Source organism: Myodes glareolus, chromosome 22, assembly GCF_982192425.1.
Source record: "Myodes glareolus chromosome 22, mMyoGla1.1, whole genome shotgun sequence".
Classification (NCBI taxonomy): Eukaryota; Metazoa; Chordata; class Mammalia; order Rodentia; family Cricetidae; genus Myodes; species Myodes glareolus.
In genome coordinates this window covers 36,460,209-36,475,528 of record NC_142047.1, presented here as the reverse complement: position 1 = coordinate 36,475,528, position 15,320 = coordinate 36,460,209, and positions in this window count along the sequence as shown.

The window sequence follows — 15,320 nt, the reverse complement described above, 5'->3', positions numbered from 1 at the left end:
AGGTTCCTTGTGCCCTGTCTTCTGCTATTACTCCAGCGCCATTTGGTCTACAGACACTGCGAGGTCACACTTACTTGACCTCTGCGTATCTACTAAAAGGGTCATCTGTGAGATCTTCCCTGGTTGTGGGATTGTGATGGGAAACAGGAGATCAATCCAGACACGTCAAGGAGCAGAGGTTCCTACCCCCTGGCTCTGCAGGGGGGCCTGATCACGCAGGGAGGTGTCTTCCTGTCCTTCACAGTCCCCCTGCAACCTCAGGGTCACCTGACTTTCTCCCACTTGCCTGGGCATCCATGTGGGTAATTGTATCAACCCACTGTTATCCCTAAATATTCCCTTTTTCCCTACTTCCCACGTCTCTCTTGTTTGACTAAAGTTCTCCATGTATAACTAATCCCCCTATGTATGCATAAGCAGGAATACTAGCTTTTGCAAGCATGAGTTAAAACCAAAGATTGATATTAGGATATCTTCCTCAATTATTTTCCCATTAATTTTTTGAGACAGGATCTCTGACTGAGCCTGGGTTTCACAGATTTACCTAGACTGGCTGTCAAGTTAGCACCCAGGATCTGTCTGTCCCCACTTCTCAGCACTGAGGTTACAAGTGCACACCGCCATGCCTGGCCTATGCCTGGCTTTTGTGTGTGCAAGGGATCTGAGGCAAGGTACTCATGTTTGTACAGCAAGCTTTATGCTAGCCCCCAGATCTGGCTACTTTTTAAGACACATACATACATACATACATACATACATACATACATACACATAAATAAGTAAATAAATACACATTTATTTTATGCGTATGAATGCTTTGCCTGCACATGTGTTAACAGGTTTGGCTCCTTTTAATAAAACTTTATGGATATTTACACTCATGACTTCATATGATCACTTGCTTTCAAACTTTAGAATTCAGATCTAGAGCAGAGTCACTGAGTCATGTGGAATGTATGTTGAACCGTTAAGAAATTGTAGGACTGGAGGCCAGCTCGATGGTGGAGCGCTTATCTAGTATGTACAAAGCCCTGGGATTCAATGCCCAGCACCGCCAAAAAGAAAATAAAGCCAAATTAGGTGACACGGGTCTGTAATCCTACTCAGAGGTCTGAGGCCAAAGATCACATGTTAAGACCTGCCTGAGCTACAGAGCAAATTCCAAGCCATCTCATAAACTTAGTAAGAGCCTGGCTCAAAATAAAAAGCCGAAAGCAGGGGAGGAGGGGTTGAAACTAGAGCTCATGGTGAAGCACTTGTCTCGCATGTGAAAGACCTTAGGCCCAATCCCCTGAATCAGAAATACGTTAAAAAAAAAAAAAAAAAAAGACAAATAAGGAAAAAAAATAATGTTGAATCACCTTCAAAATGATCATCTCACACCAACTGAACATGAAGACGCCAGTATCTTTGTGTCCTCACCAATACTTAACCTAAGGGGCCTGAAATATTATATGGGTATGGTTGCAGATGTTTCTCTAAATATTTAATGTTCCGGGGGGGGGGGGAGAGAGAGAGAGAGAGAGAGAGAGAGAGAGAGAGAGAGAGAGAGAGAGAGAGCGCTTTATTACCCTGGTATCACCTTACTTTGAGAGATCTCTTTTTGTCACACTCTGGGCTAAGACACTCCACCCAGGCAGCAGGCAGCAGGAGCGTGTGACAGCAAGGGCTCCCTTGGCAGCAGATCAGAAAGCAGAGAAAGCCAGAACTCAAGAAAATTGTCCTCTGATCTCTACACCTACATCTGTGCATACCTTCATGCATGTATACATACATGTGCAAGCACACACACACACCCCATACCACACAGAATAATAAATAAATAAAGCGTTCCTGTGATGCCTTCGTTCTGCGTTTTTAAATTTAGAACTTCACTAAACTAACGGATGAATTTCTAGATATATATGGCCTACGAAAGCTAGTCTCCAAATGGAAACAAAAAAAAAAAACCAGAATAACCCAAATAATAATAAACAATAAAAACACTGCTGGACATCAGCATCCCTGATTTCAAGTTATACTACAGAGTTACACTAATAAAAACAACACAGTACTAGAGTATAAATAGACACATTGATCAATAGACTATAATTGAGGACCCAGACATAAGCCCACACTCATACAGCCCCCTGAACTTTGACAATACACATCGGAGAAAAGACAGTATCTTCAATAAATGCTGCTAACCTTAACATGAGACCTGATATCCAGTAGAGTAACACACTTGGACTTATAGACTCGGGAAAGGATTATCTAAACAGAACTCTGGTAGTACATATTTAAGACCAACAATTGTCAAATGGGACCTCATGAAACTAAGCCTTCTGTTCAGCAAAGGACACTGTCATTCTAGTGGAGCCTACAGAACAGGGGAAAAAATCTTTACTGGCTATATATCTGAAAGAGGGCTGTTTTTTAGAACATAGAACAAACTCAAAAACAAAGAAAGGAAATAAGGAAGAAAGGAAAGAAGGAAGGAAGGAAGGCGGAAGGAAGGGGAAGGAAGGAAAGAAGGAAGGGGAAGGAAGGAAGGGAGGGAGGGAGGGAGGGAGGAAGGAAGGAAGGAAGGAAGGAAGGAAGGAAGGCTAAACACCAACAAACAAACAAACAAACAACTTAATTAAAAACTGAAACATGCTTCCACAAAACCTGGGTTCAATTCCCACCACCACATGGAAGTTCACAACTGTCTGTAACTGCAGGATCCAACACCCCCAAACAGGCATACATACAGGCAAAACACCAATAAAATAAAAGTAAATAAATAAACTGGAGTGTGGAATTAAACAGAGAGAAACAAAAGAAATACAAATAGCCAAGAAATAATTTTTTTTTTAATGTTCAACATCCAGAGCCATCAGGGGTATGTAAATTAAAAGTACCTTGAGATTTCATCTTACCCCAGTCAGAATGGTGAAGATCGGTTTAAAAAGGACGAAGAGGAGGAAGAGAGGAGAAAACAAACACAGGATTTGTGGGAGTGCACACTGGAAAGCTGGTGTCCACTATGAAAGCGTCCACTATGAAAACCCAGTGTAGAGAGTCCTCAGAATGTTAAAAATGGACGCCGGAACAATGACTCAGCAATTGAAAGCACTGACTGCTCTTCCAGAGGACTGAAGTTTGACCCAGCAGGACAGCTCACAACTGTTTGTAGTTCCAGGCCCAAGGGACACAACGCCCTCTTCTGACTTCCAGGGGCACTGCATGCATTGGTACACAGATACATAGACAAAACACCGATGCACACAAAATAATAAGGACTTAATTAATTTTTAAAAACTAGAAATAAGGAATGGAAAGATGGCTCATGGGTTAAGAGCTCTGGCTGTTCTTCCAGAGGACCCAGGTTCAATTCCCAGTACCTATATGATAATTCCAGTTCCAGGGTATCCAACACCCTCTTCTAGCCTGGGCATCCGGCGTGAAAGTGGTACACAGACCTACATGCAGACAAAACAACCACGCACATAAAATTAAGTTAAAATTTGAATATTAAAAATATTTTTAACCGGGCGGTGGTGGCGCACGCCTTTAATCCCAGCACTCGGGAGGCAGAAGCAGACGGATCTCTGTGAGTTCGAGGCCAGCCTGGTCTACAAGAGCTAGTTCCGGGACAGGCTCCAAAAGCTACAGAGAAACCCTGTCTCGAAAAAACAAAAAAAAAAGAAAAAGAAAAAGAAAAATATTTTTAAAGGTGTGGAGAGGCTTGGTCCTGCCTCAGCTTGATATACCAGACTTTCTTGACACTCCATGGGAGGTCTTACCCTTTCTGAGGAGTGGGTGAGGGGGTTGGGTGAGGGGTAAGGAGGGAGGGGAGTGTGAGGAGGGTAGGGAGTAGGAACTGTGGTTAGTATGTAAAGTGAAAAAACTTTTAAGTAAAATTTTTTAAAAATATTTTTAAAACTAGGAGCAAACACCTTAATCTTAGCACTCACTGGTCAGGCAGAGGCAGGCAGGTATCTGTGAAGTTAAGTTCATTCTGACTTACACAAGTCCCAGACCAGCCAAGGGTACACAGTGAGACCCTGTCTTTTAAAATAGCTGGAAACAGATCTTTTGTAAGTATGACCCAGCTATATTACTCTTGGGCATATTCCCAAAGGATTCTACATCCTACTACAGAGACCCAGGTCAACGCTGGTTGCTCCACAGAGGCATGCAGAACCTGACATTGCTGGGCTCCGAGCCTGTGAAGGACAAGACCTATAGGTTCAGGCTGGTTTTCAGGAGATACTATAAACCATCTAATGTTAAGTCCATAATCCTCCTCTGAGAAGTCAGCCTGATGGGTTAGCTCCCCTCCATCCACACAGAGACCAGGATACTCCAGACTCTCTAGGAGATGTCCTGCCTCCTCCAAGATAACAAAGTCTGGGAAGTCCCTGCCGATTCCTTGAGCCAACAGTCTCGTGTTGCAAGTTTTTTTAAAGATTTCTTTTGAAACAAGATCTCTTTATATAGCCCTGGCTGTCCTGTAACTCACTATGTAGGCAGACATGACCTCAGACTCAGAGATCCGCCTGCCTCTGTGTCCCTAGTGCTGGGATTAAAGGCTGTGCCACCACGCCTGGCTTTATTTCATGACAGTCAAGGGGAGAAGTGACTGTGCACTGGGCCTGAGTGATAGAGTTGGGGAGACTTGCAGATGTGCCAATCACACATATCCCTCCCACCCTCCCCTCCCCCATGCCTACTCCTCCTCCCCTTTATATTCTTCTTTGTTCTCTATGTTCATGTGTGCACACGTGGAAGGCAGAAACACACATGCTTTTGTCCCTCAGGAGCAATCTACTGTGGATTTTTTAAGATTTATTTTCTCTCTCTCTCTCTCTCTCTCTCTCTCTCTCTCTCTCTCTCTCTCTCTCTCTCTGTGTGTGTGTGTGTGTGTGTGCTGGAATTACAAGCAGTTGTGAGCAGTCTCATGTGAGTGTTGATGACCAGACTCTGATCTTCTGCAAAACCAGCAAGCACTCCCAGCTGCTGAGCAATCTCTCCAGTCCCCCATACCCACACCTTGCTTGTTTCTCTGATGAATTGATTTATAGGTATAATTAGGAGTCCTATAATGCCAAATACATGTGAATGTTGCCTAAAAGTTCTTATCCTATATGTTTAGGGAATAATGTGGGGAAACAACTGTTATGTTATAGAGTTATTTCTATCCATAACAGGAACGAGGAAAATAGAGAAAAGAGAAGTGAAAATGACTGAGACTCTCGGAGAACTGAATTCAGGACCCACTGCAATGGGAACACTTGTGTGTTACCGTAGAAAGTCAAGTCTCTTCACCTGATTCTGCGAAAGACTTTACCATAAAGTTTCCCATTGCCTCCCCTGACCCAGTATCTTCTGGTTTTAGAGGAAAAGGGGTAATAGACAGTCGGGCCCCACATTAGGAACATCCCACTGTTTTCAGAACCCTGTAAATAAGTGGGACAGCCCCTCTGGGTGTCACCTCTCAGCATCAGGGACGCTGTAACCATTTTATCCCTGCCCAATGAGATTTGCTGAGTGCAGGTGGGACCGGTCCTGCATGCTCACATACCCTTTAAAGATATGGCATTTAATCCAACACACAGCCGTTCATCTCCTTTCATTCATCCATTCAGACAACATCTGTAAAGGCCCCAAGACCTGCTGCTCATTGCCGAGCTTGCCAGGAGTCCCCTTCTGTTATACATGCAACAGATCTCCCAGGAAGATGGAGATGAGAGCCCCAATGGTCGCCATCTTCCTGTACCCTTCACAGAGCCACAGAGCATAGGCCCCTTCCTTCCTCACTTCCTTAGGTCACCTCTGCCCATCTTATCTTCTTCCCCACACTCCCCACCCCCGTCTTCCCAAGACCTCCATTCTTTGTTATGTTTATTGAGGAGAATTTCACAAATCCGAGTCACCAAGACACACGACTGCTCCTTGGTGTTCTCATAGTCTATAAATAGGAGTCAGAGTAGCCGTTAGGCACTAGACTCCCCAGGGTCTTGATTCAATCAAGGGACTCTAAGGAAAGTATCACAGCTGGATGGCTTCTATACGACAGAAATTTATTGCCATCTGTGTTAGAAGCTGAAAGTCATGGCTAATCTGTAACCTGGTTTGGTATCTAGTGAGGATTTTCTCTCTGGTTTGCGGGTGGCACTATCTCACCACGACCCTTCCCACCACAAACCAGCGACCAAGCCCCCCTAGACCTCATTTACCAGAGCCCTGTCTTAGACCACCTGCTGCTGTTATGGCAAAGGATCTGAGCTTGCTACTTTTAAAGAGAAGGGTTTCGGTTAGATCCATTTTTAAATATGTATTTTGTTATTGATTTGTGTGTATGTGTGTGGGTGAGTGCTTGCCAAGACCAAAAGAGTCTGTCACATTCTCCTGGAGCTGGAGTCGCCGATGGTGGTAAGTCGTGTGGTCTAGGCACTGGGAACTGAACTCAGGTCCTCTGGAAGAGCAGCAACCGTTTTTAACAATTGAACCATCTGTGCAGCCCTAGATCAATTTTTAGGATAGAAAAATCTTAATATTTGGGGGTTAGGAATATGACTCGGCAGTTAATAATGTTCGTTGCTCTTCCAAAGGACCGGGTTTGGTTTCCAGCACCCATGTCAACCAGTTACAACTGCCCAATAACTCCTGCTACGGATGATCCAATGCTTGCTTCTGGCCTCTGGCATTTACCTATCACGGACACACAGACAAGTAAAATAACTTTCTTTAAAAAAAAAAAAAAAAAAGAGGAAGCTCAGGCGTCAGACACTATTGGTCCACTGCCGTCTCTGAGGGCTCCGGATCCCTGGAGCCCAAGGCTTACTTCCTCAGCTACTGTCCAGAAGCTGCTTTACTGTTTTCACAGCGTGGCCAACGAACTGCTCAGCTGTGCTCCCATTCTGGCAGGCTGTCACCCCTCCACGCTGTCTCTGTTGCTGCTCTCTTCCTGTTAGCAGCTCAGTCAACATTACTGAAAGTAGGCAAGACACGACTGAAAGAATCCTTTTATTGGGCCTCACCCAAAAGAGGCAGCATGGTTGATGGTTTCCCAAGTAACTCCCTGCACTGACTGCTTCTGTGGCCTGGGAAGGAATGTTTGAACCAATAACAATCATTTGTGTGAACCAGTCATCTTCCCTCTTAACCACCAATCACAATCTCTGAGGATTGCGCTTTGAACCAATCGCGGCTTTGCCTCTTAGCCCAGGTCACAGCTGCCCATCTCCTAGACCACCAGGAGAGATGGAAGCAACTGCAGGGTCAGCTGGGGTCTGTCAAGGCTTGTGACAGCAAACATCTGGTGCAAACTGGTTTCCAACAACCCTGACCGAGGCTATCTATTGGAGCCAAGGCAATCAATCATAATTTTTGCATGGTTGTCTCAAGGTATTCATGGAATGTTCAAGATGGTTGGTGTTAGCATCAGAGTAGTCTGGCTGGTTCTTAGACTGAGAGTCCTTTCACCCAAGTTTCCAGGACAACAAGAGAGAGCCCATCAGCTGCTGATTAATGAGTCAAATTGCCCATCCCTAATATTTGCTTATTTATGGAAAAACTAAAACAGTGAAGTGCTTACAGAATAGATTTAAAGAACTTGACATTACACTGCATTACAGTAATGGTGATTTTACCGGATTTTATAAGTGCTTTAACAGTGCTTACACCTGCCCAGTGTCACCATGGGAGGTGGGTCTCCTTCTTCTGTCTCATGAAGGGAGTATTTCTGCTATCTCCAACAGGCGGAAGAAGCCACATAATGCCTTTGGAGGAGACTAAAGAAGGCATGGAAGAGAGGAAAGGAAGGGCCATACCCTGCCTGATGGTCACAGGCTTTTGATGACTTCTTTCCAATAAAGGCCTGTCTCCTGTAGCTTCTACCTTGCTCAGTCCCAACCAGTGTCACACCTAATGTCCTACCTGGGTGAAGCCTTGATAACTGACTACCTGACGTTGTGACAGAGGACAGCCTCCGTAGCAAACAAAAGGGGCCCATGAGGCGGCGTGGGTTGGACTGAATTCATAAATGTCTAAGTACCGCAGTCTGTGGGCTTCTGCTTTCCTCCTCCTTCAGGACCAGGGTAAGACTCCAGACAACAACAAGGATCAAATCACAGAACAGTAGCACCTGAGACTGCAGAAGGGAGGGTGCCAGAGAGGCAGATTCCCGGGACCCGGGGAAAAGGGGGTTTGACATCACAAAAACCGTGCACTCACCTAGCGTGTCTAAAGCTCCAAAGATGGGTCCCTGGGAAACAGCAGGAGATGGGGATGAATGGGGAGTAAGAAGATGGGGAGTACTGGGAAAGCTGAGGTCAACAGACATAGCAGCTGAGGTAGGTCTTGGAACATGTTCCTCCTGTGTTTGTGACTGGAGTTGCCTTTGGCTGTCAATATTACAACAAGAGTAACTTCACACTATGGTTTCTCTCTGTCTGTAGCTTTCTCTTGGCCAGGGAAGCACCATTACATTTCCCAAATGAGGCCCGAGCAAGATTATTAGACCTGGGGAATGCAGAGGACTCTGCACCATATCTCAAGCTGATCTGAATGGCCACTGGGTTCTCTTTACCCCATGCATGCTACTAGAATAAAGACATGCTTTGGTTTAGAGAGAAAAGGTAGTGTGCTGTGTCTGCCAGGAAACCTCTGGACCAGTATCAGAAACTCCGGCCAGGCAGCAGGCACCACCCCTGGGTGTGTCCTTGGTGTTTTCTCTTCTCCTGCCAGGAGCTTCTAGTGTGGGAACTGATTGCCTACTACCAACTTACCACAGTCTAAGCTCACCTGCTCAGCCCAAAGCCACAGTCACCTCCTCTCTGCTGGCCACCCCTGCCTAGCTCCTGTCTTTCCTGCTCTCTTAATTGGGATTATTATTGCTGTGATGAAACTCCATGGCCAAAAGCAACTTGGAGAGGAAAGGTTTTGTGTGGTTTTACTCTTCTGCATCACAGTTCATCACTGAGGATGGAGTGGGAACTCAAACAGGGCAGGCACCTAGATGCAGGAGCTGATGCAGAGGCTGTAGAGAGGACCGAAGCTTGCCAGCTTGCTCTCTATGGATAATCCAGTGTGCAATCCTATAGCACCTAAAACCACCAGCTCAGGGATGGTACCATCCACTCTGGGCTAGGCCCTACCACATCCATCACTAATTTAAATATACCCTACAGGCTTGCCTACAGCCTGATCTTATGGAGGCTTTTTCTCAATTGAAGTTTCCTCCTCTCAGATGACTCCAGCTTGTGTTGAGTTGCTATAAAACCGATTAGCACACCCGCTATTGCTGAGTTCCTTACTGAGTAGTGGTTCTCAATCTTCTTAATGCTGAAACCCTTTCATACAGTTCCTTGTGTTGTGGTGGCCTCCCAATCATAAAAATATTTCATTGCTACTTCATAATTGTAATTTTGCTACTGTTATGAATCGTAATGTAAATATCTGATGTGCAGGATATCTGATGGCAACCCACAGTGGGATCGTGACCCACAAGTTGAGAACCACTGTTGTATAGACTAAGATCTGGAGGGAGAAAGAATTCCCTAAGTCTTATGGCTCACTTTTAAAATGAGATTTTGACCAGGCCTACCGATATACACCTGCAATCCCAGTACTCAAGAGGCGAGGACAAGAGAATTGGGAATTTCAGGGCAAACTAGCCTCTTCTACAAAGAAAAATCTGAAACTGCACTGGCTTCATCACACCCTGTTCCCAAAGCCACAAAGTAAAGAAAGTTTTAGCTTGTGCCAACATTCAGGCAAACTATAGTTATCCCATGGTATCCATGGGGATTGGCTCCAGGACTCCACAGTATAAGCTTACATATGCAGATGCTCACAGCCCTTCCATAAAATTGCTAGGTTTTGCATAAACCTAGGAATGCATATTTTTAGGTGAACATGGGTGAGTAGAGAGATGGCTCAGCAGTTAAGAGCAGTTAAGATCCTCTTCCAGCGGGTTCGGGATTAGTTCCCAACACCTATATGAAGGATCACTCTACCTATAGCTCCAGCTCCCTGGGTTCTGTCCTCTGCAGGCATTGCATGCATGTGGTGCACATACAAACATATAGGCAAAACGTTAATGCACATGAATATGTGCATTAAATGAATGTAGGTAACCTACAGTGAATGTCTAGTGCAATGTCAATTTCGTGTCAATAGTTGCCAGATTATATTGTTTAGGGAATAACGACAAGAAAAATGTCTACGTGGTCAGAATAGACACAGGGTAGAGACATTGAACCCAGTAATGTAAAACATAAGCAATAATTGACAGGTCACGAAGAATACAGACAATAGGTCACATCTTCTTCTGTCCCACCTATAGATGGCTCCTTCAAAAGGTTCGCTGAAATCCCTGGGGCCATGCACAGTACCTAGTGTATATGCTGTAGCTTTTAGTATAATCACAGAATTCACCACCTCAGTTCCTTTTCCCCCTGAAATACAGCCCCTAAGATCAGCCATCACACACACCAGTGTATCCTTCGCTTTGGTGCATATAGGAATTCTGAATTTAGCATATGATTAGAATAACAAAAATCCAATGGTTGGGACAGAATGCGTGTGAAAGGGGGGGAAAAATGTGAAGCCAGTGATTGCAAAACAGGACCTCCTGAAAGGCCAAACTGTAGGTGGCAAGGAGGTAGTTAATAGAACCATCCCTGACATCATCTATCCACCCACAGGCCAGGGCTCAGCAAACCTTACCAGGAACACACACACAAGCCACATGAGAGGAAACTTTGTACAAACGAAGGACACCAACATAGGGTTCTATACCTTCCTGGATATTCCCTTTGTCAAGCCACCATTGCACCCCAGGAAGCCCCTGAACCGTGGAGTGGTGTGAGGGATGGGACTTCTCACCCAGCCCTGCAAGCTCTCCTAGGTCCCAGGAGGCTTTGGGCCTTAGGTTGGGTAGGTGCCCTGAGCTTCAGGCCAGGCTGCAGGGATTCTTCCATTCAATCCCACAGTCGGTTTCCTCTCTGCATCGGAAGTGAGAGTTCCCAAGTGTATTTCTTTAAGTGCTCTTTGAGATGCACAGGCTGTATATAAGTCTGGCTGACTCCTGGCTCGGGTCTTGAGGAATGGAGAATTCTAGCTGCAGATGCTGTAGAGAGGAGTGGAGATGCATTTGTTCTATGTGCATTTAGGCTATACTTGGGTAGTCTTTCTCCAGGAAAGGTGCTCATTGGTTCCATGAATCTGTAAGAGCCCAGTAGCAATACTACAAGTCTCTGAAGAGAGAAGTACTGTTGGGTCATTGGTAACCCATCCTCTAAAGTCATTGTACCAACCATGAGGTCAAGTGTCATTGGTTAGAGTCAAGATAAGTGCTTCTAACTGGGGATTCTGTTGAAGAATGATGTTCTTTTGGAATCTAGGCATAGAATGAAGCACATTCTGCCACCATATTGGAAAGAATTGCCTATTCATTAATACAACTGTATATACATAACTGTACGTACATATTTGGTATAGACAGTAATTTCCAATGTGACTAGTAGTTTCCACAGATAGTGCTAATGTTCTCGGTTTCCAAGCTAAGGGAAGAATGAGTTCCAAGGTCCCTAACAACCTTGAGGCCTCCCTGGAAGTCTGGGCTCCTTCCCAGTTTTGCCAGAGTCTGAAGACTTGGCCTTAATGAGAAGGGACTTTAGGAGAGGAAAAACCTATATTTGTAAGCAGAACATTGGTGGATATGAGGTCTCAGGATGGCTAGAAGTAAACATGGACCTAGATCTGGTTCCCAGTCCCTGGAATAACCACCATTGCACCAGGTGTCTTCAGAATTCTGATAGAACGAATAAGCTGGATGGGACCCTGTTGAACTGGCCCTGCCTTTCAGCTCCATGTCTGAGGATTTCTAGACATGGAGCTGTCTAGGACATCTACCCACTAGCCCCTGCTCCAAATTGCTATGAGTGTAGGCCATGGTCAGTTGTGGGGATGCAAGGACACTTGTTCTGCAGGAAGATGAGAAGAGACAAGATTAGCAGGCCCTGCTGCAGTGTGGACCTTCATGAGATGCTTCCCACTCTCGGGTACAATAAAGTTCACAAATGAAGGGTAGAGATCTAACTTGTGGGCATGGGGGCTCAGAGCCTTGATGATTCTCAGAAGTCAGACAGTATGTCCTAGTAATGTTCTGGATTCAAGTAATTTGCACTCAAAAAGCATCAGGAGCTTCCTAAAGGTTGCAATTCAAAGTCACCAAATACCCAGGCACCATCCTAGAGAGTCAGGTGGCTCTGGTGCCCATTCCGATCTCCAGTTCCTCTGAGACGTTTAGTGCCTCAACCACCAGTCCCTGGTCTGCTGTCTTAGCCTCTGACCTCATAGCCTCCAGCTCTCAATTGATTTTATGGAGCTGACAATGTGCCTTAGGAACTGCCTTTTTCTATAGAAATTGGCAAAGACCCCAAGGGCCATTGTAAAGGAATATTCCACATTTCCCCCTTTTTTATAATTAAAAAGGAAGATAAAAAAATCTGCCTACAGGTCATGGCCTCTCTCTCTCTCTCTCTCTCTCTCTCTAAAACTGAATATTCTCTCTAACCAGCAAAGTTTCACCCAGGGCATCCCCTTGTGTTCAGAATCATGTGAGTAGGTGAGATGGTTCCTTTATCACTTCTCGACTTTGGGAGATGGGGAAAATTTCAAACATGTTACAACTCACACACAGTATAAGGCTTGAGGGAGAGCACCTGAATTCAGCTGAGGTGTTGAGGTAATGAACACTAGCAAGTAGAGATATATGGACAAAGGGGTTTACAACGTGACACATTGTATCATACTGCAACTTCCATGACAAGATTTTTCCATATTTTTATTAATTTTTTTCATTTATTTTACATACCAACCAGTTTCCCCCTCCCTCCTCTCTTCCTGTTCTCTCTCCCCATCTCTCATCTACTCCCACCCATCCCCTCTTCCTCTGTTCAGAAAGGGGCAGGCCTCCCATGGGAGTCAACAAAGCAGGGCATATCAAGTTGAGATAGGACCAAGTGCCTCCTGTCAAGACTGGGCAAGGCATCCTAGCATGGGGAATAGGTTCCAAACAGTCAGCTCATGCACCAGGGACAGGTCCTGATCCCACTGCTAGGGGCCCCACAAACAGATCAAGCTACACACCTGTCACCCATATGCAGTGGGCCTAGCTGTTGGCCCAGAGTCCGTGAACTCCCACTAGCTCAGGTCACCTGCCATGACGAGATCATTTTAAGTTTTTCCGTTTTAATTTATTATTGTTATTATTATTATTATTCCTTTTTTCTCTTAAATTTTGCTTTATTTGGGGGGTGTTCAGGGCCAAAGGGCAGTTGCGATGGGTTGGGGAAATAAAAGGGATCAAGATTCATGACGTAAAAACACATAGAATTAATTTTTAAAAAAAGTAAAGTGCCTGCATTGCCAACTCTGACCACCAGGGGACAGGCAAGGATAGCATTCTGCCCTGGCTCAGGCGCTAAGAGCTCTTCCCTCAATCTGAGGCAGTGCTTGCTGCAAACGTTTCATGGGGGAGCTTCATGTCTGCTACTGCACGGGGCGTTTTACCAAAGGTGGGGTGCACAGGGCACTTTTTAGACCTTTGATGGCCTTATTTTATAAGAGCTTTGGTGTGGAGTGTCTACACACATTTCAATTCGACCATTTTAAAATTTGAATAATTGAGGAGTGTAACCACCCTGAATACGTACCGTTTCTTTCTCTTCAAAAAGTTCCCTCCTGCCACATGTGTTAATCATTTCCCTGAACTCTGCCCCCTGGCAACCACCTCACCCTTTTCCTATGGTTGTAAGTTTGCCTTGTCCATCATAATACAAAATGAACCGTTTGTGACTGGCTCTGCCTTCACCTCCTGCTTTTGAGATTTAGGGAGTAGCTCATTCCTTTTATTAGAGTGGCTTCCCTGTGTGTTCGCACCACACCCTGCCCTCTCACTAACTGATGAGATAAATACATCTGAGTGGATGGGGGCAGGAATTATTAATGACTTTGTGTAGGCAAAATGTAATGCTCCATTTCTTTCGGATGAACTGAGAGTAGGCCTGCTGAGTCATGGAACAAGTACCTGCTCATTCAACTTTTTAAAAAGTTGACCAACTGTCTTTTCATCCCCAGCCAGCTGCTCCATGTCCTCTCTCAGCCTACCAAGGGCTACCATTACAAGTGTGTCCCACCCCATGTCTCATGGTTTTATGGTTTTAAATCTGATTATAATGGATGGACATGCGGACATGCAGTAGTGTCTCATTGCAGATGCTCTCCGAATCTTCTTCTCTATACCCCACTCCTGTTGGTGCGTGTACACGCACGTGCGCGCACACACACACACACACATGTACATACCCCGAAAATACCCTGAGAGTTTTCTTTATTCCACTTGTTTGCTCTGGTCTTGGCCATTAGTGATACAGGGCCTCTGAATGATGGTGCAGTATCTGACAGAGTTGTGGCTCAGGGTTAAGGACAAGTACCAGACTGTTCAGTTAACAGAAAGAAACTAGCCAGACAGTGATGGCACACACCTTTAATCCCAGCACTTGGGAGGCAGAGGCAGGTAGGTCTTTGTGAGTTTGAGGACAGTCTGGTCTATGGAGTAAATTCCAAGACAGCCAAGGCTACACAGAGAAACTCTGTCTTGAAAAATCAAAAAGAAGAAAGGAAGAAACGAAGGAGAGAGAGATGGGGAGGAAAGAAGGAAGAGAAAGAAACTAGGAAACTAGTCCCATGACCCTGAGCCGGCAGGGCTGGAATCTCTCAGTCTCCAGATCCCAGTTGTTCCTTAGGTCAGGGACTTCAGAGCAGAGAGTGAATTGGTCAGGCAGGACTGGAAACTTGATTTGAACCAGAGTGTGTTAAAGAAGAGACCGTAACTTGACTATGCTGAGCAGTAGAGTCAGGAGAAGCAGTGATCGCTATGTGCTGATCACTCAGGTCGGGATAAGTGCTAATTAATGCCCCTGCAAAGTCCCTGAGAAGGGACCTGGACAGCACTGCACCTTCCATCTGCAAAGCTAGGATCCAGAGGCCATGGCCAGTTTTCAGGAGGCACTAAGGCTGTTTAGGATTGAGGCCCACATCATTACCTCAGGGAATCAGGCTCCTGGGCACGGCCTGGGTTATTTCTAATCCTCACAGACTTCTGAAACTAGGAAGTGAAATTTTAAAGATTTGCCAAGTAAGATAAGTGACCTTGAGCTGGATTTCAACTATGGGGTGAGGGGCCTTGGAAAGTTCTAGTTTCCAATGCATTTCAAATGAAAAAGAGCCATGACTAAGTAGGAATGAGCTGTGCAGAGCCTCAGACCCGAACAGGAAAGAAT